The sequence below is a fragment of the Magnolia sinica genome, chromosome 4 (genome assembly GCF_029962835.1).
Source record: "Magnolia sinica isolate HGM2019 chromosome 4, MsV1, whole genome shotgun sequence".
Classification (NCBI taxonomy): Eukaryota; Viridiplantae; Streptophyta; class Magnoliopsida; order Magnoliales; family Magnoliaceae; genus Magnolia; species Magnolia sinica.
Window position 1 is genome coordinate 37,318,305 of NC_080576.1, and position 6,691 is coordinate 37,324,995.

Sequence of the window (6,691 nt, forward strand, 5' to 3'; positions counted from 1 at the left end):
GAAGAAGCAATCCAAGTTATGAGGCAATGGGCAAAACTCCCTCAAATGAGCCGATCCAAAATTGAGGAACTATGAGAATAACTCCAATCTGTGCAAAATCAATTGTAAAAGCAGCAAGGGGTGGATCATCCATCCACCAAATTCAAGGACTTGTGTCCCTTTCTAGATGCCAAGGTGCCTTGAAATTTCGAGATACCAAAGTTCAAGAGATATGATGGTAGTGAGTGCCACACAGCACATTTGAAAAGCATTTTTTTAGGAACTCAATGCAATAGTAAGAAACGATGGAGCATTGATACCTCTCTTTCAAAAATCCATGAAGGGTGATGCCTTGGATTGGTATACATCGCTCGACAACCACCAAATTTGAACCTGGGAATAACTTTCTCAAGCTTTCGTCGATTGATTTTCTTACAATTTGAACATGACACTAAGGAGAGTAGACCAGGCTGCCTTGAGACAAAGAACTTGACGAATCATCGTCTGCATATGGTGGGCGTTGGCAAGGCATGTCCACCAGAATGAGAAATTTCATTGACGGCGATAAATAGATTTCCATGTTCGTCCACTTGACAAACTCTAGTATTTCTGGACACCTAATCTCATATCCATACACAAATTTCTCCCAACTTATCCATATTGAGGAATAAGTATAAGCTAGAATAAAGGCTGGGATGATCTCCGTGTGGCCTCATCAAGCCGCACAGGTAAAATGGAACAAGATTAAAGGAAAACCTCTTGGATATGGGAATTGGAATGGGAATGTCCCTGTCCAACGTACAATAGAAGTGAACAATATCATTGCCACTGCTTAAGGCAATTAATATGCTCCCCAACAAGAGCACTAGCAATATCAACCATACTGTCCACAACATCCCCGACAGGGATATCAACCACGACCTCCTTAACAGTAGCAACAACAACCAAGGGAGAATGCACAATATCCCTATCAAAATCGTCAGGCGATGTTGGCCAGGAATTTACTTCACTGGCACAAACATATAGCTAGATCATGGCAATGCTGGTGCAGAAACAACTCCTCACACCACTCCAACACACACCTCTGCCAAATCCTGTCATGCCCCGAACTCGGAAACCGGGCTCACAAAATTTTCGATCGCCGAATCCGGCGCTGACAGCCTCCGTAGAACCCCATTCTCGGCTCCCAGTACCCATTTACCAGGTTCCGATCCTGGGATCCCACAAGGAGGATTTCTAATATCATTTGATTCGTAATGAGCATAACAAAAGCATAACTTACGAATAATAACCACAAGCATACCATCACAAAATCCACTATAATCAAAACTTGAGTACAAGGCGTATGTAAGGGAAATACAATATACTGAAAGTAACAAAAACTCTAGAAGCTCGACTGCACACTCCAACGACTGCGAAGTTATGGCTGCGTCCTAACGTCACCTGCACGCATCAATCGTGCATAAGCTTATAGAAAGCTTAGAGGGTGGTGTAAGTGTGTGCGTAATATGAGCGTGCTCAGTATGCAAGGTTAGAGAAATGCGGAATCATGCTGATGAACACATATATGCAATTAGTCATACCAAGGCCATACGAGGCAAAACATGAATGCGATCGACCACATCAAGGCCATGCGATGCAGAATGCAAGTCAAGCATGTCAATCCTCATCCACATATCAATGCAGCTCCTCACTAGAGCATCAAATCAGTGCGGTTCTCAGTCTAGATAATCACCAGGGTCAAGTACACTCTACGCCAGCTTGTCGCCCCTATCCGGACGCACAACTGGGAGGGTGAAAGAGACCTCACTATCCGCCTGCCAATATCGGGCTCGGCTCGTCGATAGTGGACCGATTCCTCAAGCTGGACAAACTCAACCTAGAAATTACCCCCTCACTCAGGCGGGTAAGGTCACACCCCCTTCCAACCGACCACGATACAGTGAGAGACGCGGCCTACTGGTATACGGCCCTCGCACGCTCATGTATCCACTCGGTCTCAACGTTGGAGTCATCCTCTGGTACCATCGGGTTTAGAGATTTTCATCCAGGGACATCTATGGCGCCCATATGCTAGAACCAAATATTTTCAGTATCCAATCCTGTCATCCACGATGTGTTTGTGGAGGGTATGACCCTGATGTCGTTAGGGCATACAGTAACTACATCACACAAATGCAAGTGCATGAGTCACACTACCAGTCATGCAACAGTCCTGCGTGTACCATGCACTTATATGGGGCAACTCCGCCTATCAGGGAGCCCCTAAATAGTCCGTCTGAAGGCATATGCTATGATCGGTCACTCCTTATATCGGACATACATATGATGCGTATGATCATGAATCATGCATCTATATTAAACATGTATAAAGATATGGGCTCTGTGTATAACGGAGATGGGCCTAGACGGCCTACTTACTACAAGTATGGGGCTATCAGTGGGCTTTAGGGAGAGTTATAATGCGGACATTTAACCAACATTATCCATTCAATGTGGACGTCAAACCATCATTGCTCCCAAGGTGTAGCCCACTACAATAGTCAACACATGAACCATGGTAGAATCACGTTGTAATGGACCTCATGTACAACCCATTAGGCCTCGACTCATGGGCCTTCAATACATCAAATGGACCTCAAACCATGGTCTCATATATATCAAAGTGGGCCTTAGTGGGCGATCATGAATACATTAAGATGGGCCTCAAATAATGGCTTTATACAAATCAAAGTAGGCCTCAATGGATGGCCTATAAATACATTAAAATAGGCCTAGTTACATGGGCCTCATATGGCAGCCCATGATTGGCAAAATTAGAAGGACAGAGGGTCCGACACACTCATCACGATGGACTTGCCTAGGGTGGCCCATATTTGGGGCACATAAATAGGGTGGACCCCACAAAATAAATGAACAGTGTGGATACAAAACATACATTAGTGGGTCCTGGGGCCCACCATAAACGTTTATTTTCCATCCAATATGTGGATAAGGTCACACAAACCCTGGGGCCACTGTAATGTTTGTTTTCCAACCAAACTGTTCATAGGATCACATGGGCCTAGGGCCCACTATAATATTTATTTATCATCTGACCTGTTGGTAAGGTCACGTGGACCAGGGGGTAGGGCCCACTATAATATTTATTTGCCTCCAATTTATTCATGAAGTCAAGTGGACCAGGGCCCACCATAATGTTTATTTGCATCCAGACTGTTGATAGGGTCACGTGGACCAAGGGGTCCACTAGAATGTTTATTTGCCACCTAAACCGTTCATAGGGTCACAGTCAGGGGCCCACCGCAGTGTGGTTCGTAAATCCAGCCCACCCATTATGTGTGTCCCACTTGGCTAAGCGTTCAAACCAAGTTTCAGCCGCATCCAAATTTCAGGTAGGCCCCACCAAGTGTTTTTATATGTTTTTGGTATGTCTTCACATGATTTTAGATGGTGTAGCCCACCTGAGTTCCGTATACGGCTGATTTTTGGGGTGACCACCTGGTCCGTGGGGACCCATCAAATGCACGGTGTTGATGGTCGAAGCGTATCAAGGTGGGGCCCACAATTGGGGCTGTGAGCCCCAGCTCGTCCGTCCGCCCGCCCATGCAGCTGCAGACAACGCCTACGTCTTCTAACAGCAGCGCTGCTGCTGTTTTGTTTTTTGTTTTTTTTAAACACGAAAATCTGAGGTTTTTGGTAGGTGGGGCCCACCTCGGACGAATCCAACCCAGCCATTGGTCCCTATGGCTCGATACAATCCCATCGAGTCCAATATTGGGTGGTTTTTGATGCACAGGAGCATCAGGGAGTATATCAATGGTAGGAATACTGTTTCTTATACCATGGCCCGCCAGGAAACCAGATCAGTCTCATTTTTCGGCTCAACGCCTAAAATGATCTGAGGAAGAGGATGGACGGCTTGGATTAAATGTATACATCAAGGTGGGGCCTACCTAAGTAGCCCACCCAAAAAGCCCCTTCTATCTTTGTTAGCTTGAAAGTACACACCCTATAAGTACACACAATCCATGTTAGCCACCCCTGCCCGGTGTCCAGAGACGCTGGAAGGCTACAACATCATGGTGGGTCCCACATACACGTGGCCCACCTGCATGTATATACATATATATAATATATATATTATATATCATATATATTATATATAATATATAGAAGTAATGCTGTATTGGGTCCATCTAAACAATGGATGGTGTGGATCATCACCTGCAATAGGGTGGGTCATACCGTCTGATGTTGGTAGACGGAGTAGATATAACACATTTTTGTGGGATCCACACCATCATAATGGAAAGAGAGAAAGAGAGAGAGAGAGAGAGAGAGAGAGAGAGAGACAAGAGAGATAGTGATAGAGAGGAGAGACCCCGCCACTATGGGCCCTCCATTGATACAACACATACATCAAGTGGGTCCCACAACAAGTGGACCCTAAATTTTAAAATTAATGGTGGATCACCCACCTTTAGGCCTTCTCCTTACTCCCTTAGGCTCCTAAGCTCCTTGACTTAAACTTTGATAGAGGTTGATGGGGTTTGGATGGTGTAGATGGAAGATGAGAAGGTGTAGATGGAAGATGAAAAGGTAGACCACACTTGGGAGGGAGAAGGAAGCTTGGACGTGTGAGAGTTTGTGTTGCTTGGGAGATTGTTTGAGTAAATGAGAGAAAGAGAATATTAAGAGTGATGGATGGAGTGGTGGGTGTAATTAATGAGGTATGGGTTGGTTTGAAAAATGGGTAAAAGAGGGATGGTTTAGCTTGAAATTTTTTAAAGAAGGAATGGTGAGGGAGAGAGAGGTTTGACTTGTGGAAAAAGGAGGAGTGGGGTGGTTGTACTTGGATAAGGGATGCATTTATAGTTGATTGATGAGACTTGTTGTAGAGATTCCCTCGAGATTCACAACGCGTGGCGTTTCTTCGGAATAAACGCAGACCGACATCTTCTAGCCTGGGTATCGGGTCAGTGCATGAGTCGCGGCGTTGGAACCGCGGCGACGACGCGGTTGCAAAGGTATAGGTTTCGGATCGAACCGACTTAGGTATGCGGGATCCGGTTTAGGATTGCACGCAAACGTCGGATACGGTGCGAAGGTTGCCAGAATTTGACCGGAAGGACCGCGAAAGCTAATGGAACGGTACGGACTAGGACACGAGTCTTACAGCTCTTCCCTCCAAATAAAAATTTCATCCTCAAAATTTACACAATCATTGCAACCAAACCTAACTCATGATAAAAGAGGAATCAAAGCGTTGTCATATAAGATCGAAGGCAGCATACAAGATACAATATATGATCAATCATCAAAGAGATGGGGATAGCGCTCTCGAATCTCTGCCTCACGCTCCCAAGATGCCTCATCAACAGAATGGTGACCCCACTGAACCTTCACCAAGGGAATGACCTTACTCCGGAGGACCTGCTCCTTCCGATCAAGGATACGAACTGGCTGCTCAATGTAAGAAGCGTCCTCACGAACCTCCAACGGCTGCCAGTCGATAACAGGAACTACGTCTAACCCACACTTCCTCAACATAGAGACATGAAAAACGTTGTGGACGCCAGACAACTGAGATGGTAAGGCAAGCCGATAGGCCACGGCGCCAATGCACTCAGTGATCTCAAAAGGTCCTATGAATCTCGGGGCAAGCTTGCCCTTCACTCCAAATCGAACTATGCCCTTCATGGGCAAGACCTTGAGATACACGTGATCCCCTACATCAAACTCTAAGGGACGACGTCGGCGATCGACAAAACTCTTCTGCCGGCTCTGAGCTGTGTGCATCTTCTGCCTAATGATATCGATAACCTCTGACGTCTCCTACATAAGCTCGGGACCTATGAGACGCCGCTCTCCAACCTCGGTCCAACAACTCGGAGATCTGCACGGTCTGCCATACAGTGCCTCAAAAGGAGTCATGCCGATGGTCGCCTGATAGCTGTTGTTATATGCGAACTCAGCCAATCGCAGATGCTCATCCCAGCTACCCCCGAAGTCAATCACGCAGGCCGGAAGCATATCCTCAAGGATCTGGTTGACCCTCTCGGTCTGGCCATCGATCTGCGGATGATACGCGGTACTGAGCTGTAAATCAGTGCCCATAGCTCTCTGAAAACTCCTCCAAAACTGAGACATGAACCTCGGGTCTCGGTCAGAAACGATCGAGATTGGAACGTCATGCAGTCTCACAATCTCCTCAATGAATAACCTAGCAAACCGGTCCAAAGGCCAAGTCACACGAATCGGAAAGAAATGTGCCGACTTCGTCAGACGGTCCACAACAACCCAGATGGCGTCATGACCGTGCTAAGTCCTCGGTAAACCCATGATAAAATCGGTAGATACGTGCTCCCACTTCCACGTTGGGACGCTCAACGGCTGCAATAGACCAGGGGGTCTCTGATGATCGGCCTTGACACGCTGGCATGTGTCACACTCGGCCACAAAACTAGCAATCCGGCTCTTCATCCCCGCCCAAAAATACTGTTGCTTACATCTTCATCGAGCCAGGGTGGATAGAAAACCGCGATTGATGTGCCTCGGTCATAAGATCTCTACGCAACTCAGGAATATCCGGGACACACAATCGGCATCTGAAGTGAAGTCCACCATCAGCACTAATCTGTTAATCTGTCTGACTCTCAGATGCTGCCTCTGCTCGATAATCCTGTAACGACTCATCTGTCTGCTGAGC